The following is a 13,253-nucleotide window of genomic DNA, read 5'->3' as shown; positions in this document are numbered from 1 at the left end:
CGGAAAGGCGCAGCGGGGTCGGCAGCGCGGAAGTAAGCGCGAGCGTAGGGGTCCGCTCCTGGCCCGGGCCGGGGGGTAAAAAGCTGTGTGGTAACTGCCTGGGCCGAGCAGGACGTAGGCGGCGGGTGTGGTGCGCGCCGGCAGCACCCCGAGCTGTTCTGCGCGTCTGCTCCCACGCGTGTTCACGCTCTGTGCAACAATATCGAGCCTTTAAAAATCCCTATATGCGATTATTGTGGAATTATTGTAGGCCCCAGGTAAGGTCTTGCTCTCGTCAGCTCTGCTCTGACTCCGTGAAACGGTTCTCCAGTTACACCGGTCATGGCGGAGGACATCGCTTGACCTGCTGGTTCGTTTTGTTACCTGACCGTATCGCACTGTAGCCGCTGGCCCTGGCGCAAGCAAGCGTGGGATGGTAGTGCTTGAGGAAAGCATGCAGGAGGAAAGGAAAAGATTCTTTCATGCCTTCTGTGAAGAGGACAGAGATTAGTGGTTTTCAAATTCTTTTCATTTGCACCACTCTGAAAACTTTCTCACGGACATGTAGAGTAGATTTAGGCCTACTCACAGCAGACTTGTTTTTCTACGCTACGGTTTTCAAGAAAACTCTGTAACTTTAGTGGTAATGGTTACGAACTGAAAACGCCTCAGCTCCCTAAGTGGAAGGGTGATGATACTGAAGTAGCTGAGACCCTCGTGAGTAGTTCTTCAGGACTGCTGAAGCACCAAAACTTACCACGAGCTTACAGAGCTTTTATTCCTTGCATGGGGAAACGCTTACAGCAGGATAGTGATGCAGTCAGTGAACCACTGAACTACATCCCCTGCTTTCAACAGTGCATTCTTAAGAATGCAGAAGTGTTTTAAAACAAATTCTTTTGGATTCACTGTCCATTCCTCATCTATTACTAAAGATTTGGCTTCAGACTGTATCAAGTAATAGTGAGTAGTGCCAGGAAAAGAGGCTATTTGTTTGAATTGCATTTTACTGTTGTTAAAAATGGTAGAATTTTATTGAAGCCGGTGCATTTGCATGCTAATGTTTTTTTTTTTTGTTTGTTTGTTTGTTTTTTTTTAAAAAAAGGCACCTCACTTTTTTATCTGGACATTTTTTCACCTTTTCTTTTTGTTCTAACATAAAAGCACTGACCTTTAATGGTAATCTAATGACCTGCATTTGAATATATTAGGTCTCTTGCTCACTAGAATATGCAATGTAATACTGTTTTTACTGGGTGCTTCATATAGACATCTGTAACTTTACCCCTTTGTAAATAACAGGAAAGCCTAAAGTTGTCAAAGTGCGTAAGGCAATACCGTAACTTGGGTATAATCTCATAATAAGATGAAGTTAACAGAAACTGTAAAATTAGAATCAGATTCCACCACTTTGCTGTGCAGTATCTGGTTTATAGAGCGCTGAGACATGTTGCTCAGCTTCTATGGTGTTCATTTGTTGGGTGTTTTTCAGCAGTTGTTATAATTTGCATATTCTTTTAAGAGCTTTTAAGAGCAGTAAGCCAGTGCAGCACCTAGACATTTAGCTACGTGAAGTACACTCTCAACAATTTTAGTTTAGGGTGAGAGTATTTAAGAGCAGATTACAGCAAATGTGAATTAAGTGAAGGATAATGACAGAATAATGCAGGCCAAATTCTATTCTTTCTTTTATCCATGCAATCCTATAGCAGGTAGAAGGGTTGAATAACAATAAATGAGAGCAGGCTTATCCTAGTGCTCTCACAGACACCATCATTCTGAATTAATCTTTTAGGAAAGCTGTGATCATTTCTGCATACTGTACAGTGCATGCATACAGTGCATTAATTATTCAAATTAACACTTGTGAAATACCTGGAGATTATTTATGAGTTGCACATATAACTCTGCTGCCACCTGGCCAATTCAGAATTACAGCCTACCTCTGGGTTCCCTTTGTGCCTTTGAGTTCTGACAATGTAGAATCACCTTTTTATCATCACCCTTTTTATAGAGCTACCATTATTAGCATTTTGTTGTTGATTATGTCAGTGCTAGCTTCTTCCCTGTCATTCAGGTTATATTCATACACACACAGGGAGAAATCTTTCACTTTATCTTCTTGGTCCAGCTGTCATTACTTACAATATCTCAGACTCTCTTTCTTCCAGCACCTAAAATTTTTATTATTTAGACCTGGTCATTTATCTACACCGATAACTTGTTCCTCTCTATTTCTTCCTTTTCCTGTTGATCCAAATTTATTGTGATCCCTCATGCAGTCTTTTCAGTGATTCCTGTTCTCCATCATATCAAATTTACATTTATTTGTTCTCACTAGTGTAGCTCTACTTGTAATATTATCTAATATTGTTTCTTATTTTATTGTCCTACTCTTTTTTTAGTCTGACAAAAATGTCTTTCTCTTCTTGCTTCTTGTTTGTTTAAGGAGGAAGTTCAGTCAAGTTAGCCATGACTCTCCTCTTATGAATATCTTCTCAAAATTCACCTCTTCATCAATATCTTTCTTCATGTACATTTTCACAGGAGTAGTAGATTAAGTATACTGTTTCTAATATGTCTTCTGTAGCTTATTTTTTATTTTATTTAGAATGAATGTAGAATTGGTAAAGGCAAAGCTTCTCTTCCTTTGCCAAAACATGAGAGATGTTCTCTTTTCATTTAGCTTGGATAAGCAGAAATCCCTTTCCTTCTCTGCTGTTAAGGCAAAGAAAGCTCTCCTTCTGAGAGCTTCCAGTTCTTACGACATGCCCAAGTTAGGAGCTTATCAGAAGAAAAAAAGAAGAAACTGCATCAACCAAGTATGGTATGCCCAACCAAATGGCATGTCTAATGCTCTGCAAGCCAAACTGTCTTCTCTTGTGACTTTATCTCTTATGTTTAATCCATAGGATGAGAAGCCAAACAACAAAAACAGGCCCACAAAGAACTTTGCTTACGACAGACAAACAATTGCCAAAATCAACCTCTGGGAGCTTTCTGAGAAGAAATGATGAAAATATTCCTGTGTGATTGCATCTACTACTGCCAGAATCTGCAGGTGAATCAAACTTTTTTTTAATCTGCTGACAGATGTAAAAGAATCAGTGCTGACACTGGAAAATGTCTGTTAACCTCTTCCTAGGTCAGTTAAGCTAGCATAAGTCTCCCTGTGTTTATACTATGCTCCAACCTTGTTAAAAAGAAAGGACAGAGCCAGGAAGATAGTTGATATCCACCAGAGACAGCAGTAGGAAAGTCTAACCTCTTCCTGCTGCCAAGAACATCTGCTCATAAATTAGAAACTTAGAATTAGAAATTAGAAACTACTTAGAAACAATAAACTGCAGGTAGCTATTGCCTTAGCAGTGAATATATATATATGTGTATATATATATGTATGCATATGTATATATATGTGCATTAATGAATATGTGGAAATACATGTGTGTCTGTGTGTACATACATACATACATACATACATACATATATATGTAAAAAACCCTCCTCTATCTGAATGGTAAGATTAACTGTTAAATGTATTATTCAGTCTTCATTATCCTTAATATCAAATGCTAAAAGTAAACTTCCCAACTTTTAATTTCTCTTTTTGTTTGGAAATATGATTTTATAGCCAATTTTCCTCTCTTTAGAACCAGACTGAGACAAATCTCTTCATGCTATTGTGCCCTTCAGGAATACTGTCAAATTCAATCATTCAGGATTCGTGAGGATATCCCAAATAGATATGCTAACATAAAGAAATTGTTTTGCAAACCATGATACTAAAGTTTTTTTCTTCTGTTTTTTATTTTCCATTTCCATACTTTAACCTTTTTGACTTGAAATTTAGTATTTTATTTACCTGAAAGGTGAGATTGCTAGCTTCACTCTCTCATGCATCTGAGAGCTTCATGGTGCTGCGAAGCCCCAGCATAATCCACTTGGATGTGGCTGTGATTGTCTATGCCAGTATTTTCTGATCAGCTAGTCCTATCTGAAATGTCAAGAGTTATTGTGGTGTCAGAAAATATACCAGAATACAGCAGCCTCTCAGCCTATATGGAGTGAGTTAAAAATAGATATAAAAATGACCTCAGGCAAAGACGCAGAGGAATTCTTGACCTTTCGTAAACTAGGTCCCATTCAAACAAAATATATTTTAATGAAGTCAGTGGAAAACATGCACCTAAGAATAATGAATGTAGGCCACACCTACACAATGGAAAAGTCTGAAAAGGACTGATGAGCCAACTGGCAAATGAATGAACACAGGTTCCAAGTGTGATGCAGTAGCAAAAAAGGGTTTGCGCAGACCCTAATGGTGGCAATTTTTGCCCGTACATGCAAATTGCTGAGGATAATTCAGAAATGGGGTACACAGATCTGATGCGCAAATGTCAAAAATGATGCCCCCCAAAAATGAAGTGAGTATAGAGAAGAGTTACAGAATGAACTGGAGGCTGAAAAAATGGCATGTAATTGAAAGATTAAAAACCTCTATTCATCTAATCAAAAAGATTGAAAAGTGAGTTGATAACTGTATGTACATACATGCACAGGACAAAATACTGAGTAACAACAGCTCTTGAATCTAGCAAAGAGCAATGTAAAAAGAAGTAATGCCTGTAATCAAGCAAATTCAAATAGTGAATTAGGTGCAGACTTCTACATCTAATTCAGTACCTCTGATAGTAATTAATCGTTGGAACAAATTGGTAGGGTATGTAGGTTTGTTCTTTAGCTATTGATGTCTTCAGATCAAGACTGGATGCCATGCTGTAAGATGCAATTTAGCCAAATACAGCCTATGTTGTATTTGACTATAGCAGGGTCAGTTCAGGGGTAATTCAGATAAATTTAATTGCTTATAATTTACAGGATATCAGACTAGATGTTTCAGTAGTCCCTCTTTTCTGAAGTTTCTAAATGAATCAGTGTATTTTAAAAACTCCACAAATAGTTTTTTTCCTGTTACCATGCCAGGTCTAGCTTTCCTTTTTAAGTATGTCATTTCCATATTAGACTTTCCCATCACACTTGGTCATTACTATGGCCCAGAAAAATATCACTTACAGATAAAGAAGAAACAACTGCATCAGCTTCTTGTCCCAGCTGGTCAAATTGCTCAAGGCTTCAGAGGAACTTCTCAAGTAATGTCCCTTTCCTCTGTTTGCCACCTAGAAGAATACACTTCATCCAGCCCAGCCCTCTCTATCCAAATCCAGTCCTTCCTAATGAGATTATAGTACAGCAGTCTTTTACAGGCCAAGCTGGTCAAAAGTGCTTCAGCAAATGGTTGAGACTACAACCAAAAGCAAGACAATACAACTGGTCCGGGGTTGTGCTTCAGAAAATTGTTCAGCCTTTAAAATAGGGAAAATCAAAGCTTTCTTCAGCAGACAGTCTAAATCTTTAAAGTAACATGAATGTTCTTGTATTTGCTGCAGTCTTTGTGATTGCCCACAGCTTAACAAGAATACTGTGCTTGGCGGAAATGGTACCTACAGAATAAGGGTGAAAATTGGCATCTTATGCATATTAGCCGAGTGTTTTTCCTTTCCCCATATTGTATATTATCTTTACTTGAAGCATCTGTTTGAATGTACAGCAGTGCAATTTTCTTTGTTGTTCTCTACCAAAAGATACAATTTTTTCATCATTAATTAAGAGATTTTGTTTCCCAAATAGATATGCAAATAGCATCGTGCTTTTTGCTCCACTATCTGACATAAGGCTGAATCTGGTAACCTCACTTATTCAATAATTGTGTTGTCATTGGGAATACTCACACATGTAAAATGAGCAGGACTTGGCCCTTTGGTCATATTTTTGTAATAAAAGATAAAATGAGATTTTAGGAAACTGCAACTTATGACCATAATATTTATGAGGCTGTCGGAATTGTACTGTAAAAATTCATATTATTCATAATTCTTCACTCTGACACTAAAGCATCATTTCATTTATATGCAAATAAGAATATACTCTACTGCTATTTCTTCACTGAAGAAGCTGTTTGAATTATTCACATTTTATTAATAAAGCTTCATAAATAAGTATTTTTTCTACTCAATTGGTAGTGGCCAGGGGAGAGAATCTATTTATCAGACTTTGCTATTATGAGCTTCATAACAAAATATGAAGATTTATGGAGTACATAATTAGATGTTATGTGATTGTAATGAAAACATTGGGTTATCCAGATGAAATACTCTTTTCTATATGCATTTCTCCTTGGTAGGGGAACTTTCTGGAAAATGGACTAAACCCATCTCTACCTCTTGCATGAGCCTCTGAGCTGGAGAATGTGAAGTGATGCATATCACCTCCATACTGCTCTTCGAATTTCTCCTTGCTTTAACTCCAGCAGCCAAGTCTCGTCAAGACCACTGAGGAACAGTGCAAAGTAGCATATACGGATGTATCTAAAACAGGGACAGTTATTTGAAAATGAAGACTAAGCTTTTTTGAACCCTCAAACGCCAAAATTCTGTTGTGTTCCTCTATGCATAGAAACTCTTCCAGAAAACTTTATGCCATACTGCCTTACCTATTTCTGCTTGCAACTGCAAAAATGTGTTGCCCACTTTCTTTAGTAGAAAGTTTATGTTTTTGCAGGGTGGAATGTAGTACATTTTTTTTTCCAGCAGCCTCCCACATTTCCTCAAGTCACAACCCCATTTTTGGAGTTTGTGGATCTCTTTGCTGTCATCTGTGAGGAAACATTTTAGTGCTGTAATTTTGTGTGCCACGTTCCAAGAAAGGGTTTGGCTTGTAAACGATCTTTCCAGGGTAGAATTTGGATAACTATGTTCTGATTTTTATTTTTGTTCTTCACTCAGTGGTATGCAAACCACAGGACCATACAGCACAACTACAGAAATGTGTGAACGGATTATGCAACCACTTCCTGTTATAGCTACAAAATATGAAAATGATGAGTTAAGTGAGTGAAAAATAATGTCACTGTTCAAGAAAGTGGCAAGACCGAGACATGTATCTGTGAAAACTGAAATACAGTTGCTCAACAGACATTTCTAAGATACCTAATGTTAAGAAGATAACTTGAAAAGGAAATGAATTTATTTCATGAGCAACACAGAGGAGTACTCTAATTATTTTGCCTAACTGGAAACGGGTTTCCTACTAGCTTCCCTGAAAGGCGAATGAGTCAGGCAGTTGGAGACTGTTCTTACTTAGGCCATGAGAGCTGCTGGCTACCTAGTGGCAAGCACATACATTGCAGAGAAGTGAGATGTTGAGGCGGTTGTGGTAGCGATGTTGTAACAAGCTGTCATTTGTGTGCGTCCATGGCATTCTAGATGTCGCTTCCTGTCTTACCAGTCTATTTTGTTGTCTGTTTCTTCCCTGTGTTAACAAAAATTTGTAGCAAAATTTTGACCAGTGAAAAACAGGTATTTTCATACAAGGCGTGAAAACAAGTAGGAAACTAGTAGGATTGGATGGAAGAAAGCCTTTTGGGGGGCAGAAGCAGCTTAGGAATAGTTTCTTGCCTAACTCTAGTAAACACGTAACCAAGGACAGAATGGAACGTAGTGCTAATCAAGGGAAAAAAACATGGGAGCTTTACAGCTTTAATTTGGAGTTGCTGGGACAGAGCTGAGAAGCCTTCATGTTTGCCCTAGCTGCAAGAATTTCTTGGCTGTTGCGGGAGCCTAGCCTTATTATGCTGTCCTCCTCCACAGATTTATGAGAACAAGAAGGGGATAAGGGTGTTGTAATGTTCCCTTCCCCTATGGGAATTACCTTTCATGGCAGAGGAAAGGCTGTGAGGTTACTTCATCGCAATTCCTATTACATTGAGCCTTCTTGTAGCCACAGGTCCTAGCCAGCTCTTCTCCACTTTGACAACCCAGTTTCCTTGGGGTTGGGTTTGGTTTGGTTTGGTTCTCCAAAATGGACCTTTTGTCACAGTTGGGATATTCCGTGCTCTGTATGCTCTGTTTATCCCAAGGCACTCTTGCATTGAACTGGCCAATGGGACCTAATTTTCCTCTGTCTCTAATTGCATTTGTATACGTGCAATGCAAACCAATACCAAACTCATGTATAACACACACTTACTTGGTAGCATTTGGTACCTACACAGCCCTCATGAAAGATAGTTTCTAAGGAAAGGTAGAATAGAAAACCAAGTTCTCAGATAAGGAAAGATAGAGAAAATCCATGGAGAAAAACAAGAAGAAACTGGGTTAAAGCTGCTTAAATGTAAGGTTTCTGTTTTGTATTCATATCAAGAAACATTAATGTCAAAATATAAGCATTTCAAATTGGGATAACTTAAAATATCAGGTTGCTTATTTCTTAGTGGGAGATTTCAGTGAGGATAAAATTATGAGAAATTAAAAAAATAGATGGATAATGCAACAGCAGTGGTAATATGCAGCCACAGGAGGTGAAAGAAGAAGAAAGTCAGGGTCAAGGATGAAGTCAACATCACAGACCATAGTGGCAACTGTTATGTTAGACTGGAGCAGAACAAAAGAAGAGAGCAGGCAGTACATGTATAATAAATGTGATAGGAAGGGCCAGATTCTATCCTACCTTGCATCAGTGCAACTTCACTGCCTGAATCCTCTTAACACAGTGTCACTTTCAATATGATTTAACAACATACATGCAGGTTTTTATTTAAATCAATGCACAGGGCTAAATTTTGCACTGTCTTATACTATTTCCAGGGAATTGTAATTTCACTGTACCACTGGTATTACTATTATAGTCCTTTACACATTGCTAATTTCTTTTTCTGTGTATCTTCTATGAGTAAACATTTACTTATTTCACGTTTCTGCATTTTGCTTCAGTAAAAATACTAGTCTTCGAATTAAAGATCACTTCAGGAAAAAATGTTACTGTACACTATTGCTATAGCGGTGTACTATTTTGTATATTTTTAAAAACTTTATGAATTTTAGGTACATTCTACCGATAAATGATGCTTATTTAAAAATATTTAGATCTTTTTACAGTGTTAGTATTCATGTTTTCCATATTCTGGCTTCAGTGGTGTAAAATGGAGTGATAATGAGGAGGATCAGCTCCCAATATCAGTAAGCAGGAAAACTGACTGTGCTTAAAATATTTGTCATAACAGATCTCCTATACCTCTAGCAGTTATGTTATTTTCTGAAGTTGTCACTGATGTGAAAACTTTTTTAATCTAGCCTCTGGATTTGCATATAAGTAAAACTGCCCTCTTACCTGTTATTGTAGGTATTATGCACATGTGCATGCACACATGGCTTTACTACTTTATAACCAGAGGAAACTACGAATTTATGTTTTAAATTTCTAGCAATTTTTTTCACTGTTTGGCAGAAGAACCCTACAGATGATGTTATAAACAGCCGAAGAAGAGCAAGCCTTTTAAACCCCACCTCTCCCATTTTACATTGACTGGTGTGGTTTCAGCCTTGACTCCACTCATTACCCACAGCAAACTTTGCCTCTAACCTGTGCACCGTTAATAAATAGATAGATAGATAGCATTCCTCTAAACTGCCAACTCCCCTCCCCCAAACTCCAGGCTTAAGGCTTTTCTTATTTATGTATATCTTACATTAGTTCAGCATTGTTGACAGCACTGTTTGTATTCCTTATTTATATCAGTATACTGGAAGTAGAATTAAGCCCTCTGTTCACTAATTAACAAAGAGTAACAGCAGTATTGTCTGTTGTTTTCAATTTGTCTACCATACTTTCAGTTCTGAAGTGCTACCAACAAAAGAACAAAGAATTGCAGTTCATAAGAAAACTGCTTCATACCCCTATACAGAAGAACAAAGAAATATATACAAAGAAAACTGTGCCGCCCCCTCAACTCCAGCAGGGCTGACTGAGGTGTGCCGAAGTCCCAGCAGGCTGAGAGAAATGGTTGTGGAGCCCCCAGCAGAAAACAGCACTTGGACCCTGAAACCAAAGTAGTCCATCAAAGATATAAATTTTATACTGAAAGGAAAGTAATACATATATCACTTAAGGCATCTAGCTTAAAATATTAAAAAGGAGGACAGAACTATGGAAAGGCAGGTTCTTTCAGAAAATTGCCTTTGGACTGTATTTTAATGTTCTGAAGCTGTTCCCTGAAGCTATTTTATACAATACCCAGTTTTCTCGCGTTTCAGAAGTACTAATGATTCAATGGATGCAGAATCACAGAAAGCTCCTGAATTCTGCTTATGCTCCCCTCTGCTGCCTTGAAGTCCTATTTTGAGCCAATGTTTTAGAATTATATAGCATTACAAAGGGGTAAAATCCCTCTGCAGTATTAACTGCTACCTTCTTTGAAAGGAATTCATTTAAACAAGAGAAAGTGCATGCGTATGATTGAAATATGTTTCCTAAGAATTGATGAATTATTAACCTAAAAGTTTGGCTTAATGCATCAACTGTAATGTTGATGAAATGCATTATATCCTTTTGTATTCAATATCATTTTTCCTCTCTTTTCAGATATTTATTATGGATTTTGATGTTTAAAGTAGCAGTTACTTGAAATGTCATGAATATCCAATAGAAATGTGATTAGTAGCATGTTGCTCTCCTAATTTAATAAGGGGATAGTCCTTTCTTAATCCTTTACAAAAACAGACAACAGTTCTTGATAAAATGTAAAAATCTAACATAGAAATACCATCTCATGCAAATTTCCACTATATATGACTTCAGATACATGCTGCATACTATCTAGCTATATAAATCATCATAGTAAAGATGGTTTGTTTTTACATTACCAAGATTCCCATTATAAAAATGAAACTAGGAAAAATGTAGATAATACAGAAATGTAACTGAAATTAAACAAGGAATTCTACACCTGCAAAATCTCATTTCATTGCTGTACTTCTTCCACAAGCCTGTTCTGTAGGAATTAGAAATTACTGAAATGTGGCTGAAACAAAGCCATTTTCTGCTGAAATTTTATCATAATTAAAATATGCCACTTGGAGGCAGAACCTTTGCCTAATTCTTTTAATGGAAAATCTTGAAAGAAATAAATTTCATATTATTTTCTTTTAGCATTATTGCAATGTATAGTTTTGAGGCAGTAAAAATAATTTCTTTAGACTTTCTGGTGCTAACATTTATTTACAACTTGTATGTTACAGGAGTCTCTATATTATAATATTCTAACTTTAACAAAGTGTGACATTTTGATATTTCAAATGACTAATTTCCATTGCATTTTAAAAGGGAAACAAACTGAAGTATTAGAATTTTATAAAGATGAAAGCTTTATTCTTCAACCAGCTCTAGGTGAAAATGTGCCTCTAACTTTATCCCTTCATTTCAGTCTTTAATTACTGTGTCATGGCAATGTGATCTGGGTATTTCACTAACTTCTACTCAACTGTCCTCTGTCAGCAATGAAAATTCTCTCTTGGGCTGGAGAATGGACCTGATTCAGTCCTACTCCATGACATCATCTGAAATGTTTTCCAACAGGAAGATGTCAGTTTTGACAAAGTAAAGCACAATGTTATTAATGTTAAAATTCTCAAGTATCACCTTGAATCTGTACCAAGATGTCAAAATGTAGTGGCAAACTGACAGAATAGCCTAGCATTACAATCATACATCTTAAAATCTTATACAATCCGTAGTTCTTCTACTGTGATTATATCTGTGCACTTCCTAGGAAACAACAATGGAACAGCTAATTATAACAGTTAAAATAAAGTTATATTTTACTGCTAGAGAAGTAAAGTGCTGGTTATTAAGAAATTAATCAGAGCCCTTGAATTTTTTTTTATTTCAGTGATACGCTGTACAGCTGTTTAATTCAGCAGAAAAAGAATGGCTACATAGCGGTTAAGACTCTTATTTCAAGCTGGACATGTGGTGGTAGTCTCAAAAAGGTAGTTTTGCTGCTGTCTTGTTTCCTAAGATAATTGCTGCAGATTAGTTTTTGCTCTTAAAAATATACATACTAATATATGTTTGTTTATGTTTCTAAGTTTCCTATATATTTTGGTCTGTATTTATGGTTGGGGGAGTGTTTCATGCTCTCAGTGTTGGATAGAAAAGCCCAGGTGACACACGTGCTCCATCTTCAACCTTTGAAGTACAGATTGGCAAATAAATATAGGCATGTGGGCTTACTTTTGTACATGCACATGAATATGCACACACATACGTGCCATGAGCTAATGACAAAGTAGCAAAATCGTGTCAAAGACCATTGTGAATTCCCGTCAGTCTTCGTGAAACACGTGACAAAAAGCAGTAGTAGTGACCCTGTCTTAGTAGCTTGGAATCCCTTTGGGGAAATAAGAATTGCATCAGAAATATGAAATACCTGTGACTTAATGGGACCAGAACTTTCTTTGGGAATGGACCTACAGAGGTGCTATCAACATTCAGCAAAAAAGAGTCCAGATGTCCATTTTGCAAATCTTTCAACTACTCTCAGAACCCTGTCCTACAGGTTTTACTTTTTTCTTTTCTTTTATTGAAAAAACCTCCTTCACTGACCTGATGCACACTGTTTTATTGCATGGTTATTGCTGTGATGCTAGATCTCAGTGTCATCATGGTAACTGTCTTGTCTCTCTCTGCTCTTCTATGGCATCTGAAAATCTGTAGTTAGACTTGAGCAGCAGAGTTGTCAGATGCAACATACTAATTGGGAACACTGTAAGTGCTCTAAAATTGCATGAACAGGGGGCTTATGTCTCAACACTTTAGTGCATTTCTCTTGCTCACACTCAATTTTTTATTACTATTAGTTCTAGTGGATACTGTAAATTCATCTAAGTCAGTTCTAAAGTTCTAAAGATCTATAGGCTATACCTTATCTACCACTGATTAATATTCTTCCCCGTATGTTTGCAGTAGCTGGAAGGAATGATTTGGCATTGTGATTTTTTCAGAAGGGCTCTATCCTAACACTTTGTTTTCCCTGGTACTCCTGCTGTTGCCACTTCTCTTGCCCCAGGAAATGTTTCTGTCTCAGATCCCCCTGCTTCCAAAGTCTCTGCACAGACTGCAAGTAGAGACCAAAGGTCACACTTTGGAGAAAAGAGAAGAGGGTGGAGAGAAAAGGAAAAGCTAATGCTCTCAAAAAGGCAGTGAGTTGGTGAAATTTAATGGATTTTTACATGCAGGAGTTCATGTTGGAGACTGTTACAGCCTCCTTGGTCTTAAACTGTGTAGCTCTATAGAGGCAAAAGACAATGGAAAAACAAGAGAGAAAAAAGATGATAGGATATAAGAAGGTATAATATTGGAATTAGCCAAACACATAC

General features: G+C 37.2%; 1 long non-coding RNA gene across 1 annotated transcript; it reads left to right on the top strand.

Moving 5' to 3' along the window:
• The first annotated feature begins 304 nt into the window (after positions 1-304).
• Positions 305-7,079, top strand: LOC134143189 (uncharacterized). The gene is made up of 4 exons (XR_009959050.1): positions 305-349; positions 2,666-2,806; positions 2,892-3,040; positions 6,224-7,079. It is a non-coding gene; the product is annotated as an uncharacterized LOC134143189 (long non-coding RNA).
• Positions 7,080-13,253: the final 6,174 nt, after the last annotated feature.

This window comes from Rhea pennata, chromosome 8 (genome assembly GCF_028389875.1).
Source record: "Rhea pennata isolate bPtePen1 chromosome 8, bPtePen1.pri, whole genome shotgun sequence".
In the NCBI taxonomy this organism is placed as follows: domain Eukaryota; kingdom Metazoa; phylum Chordata; class Aves; order Rheiformes; family Rheidae; genus Rhea; species Rhea pennata.
Note: the sequence above shows the minus strand (reverse complement) of the source record. Positions and strands in the feature narration are given on the sequence as shown.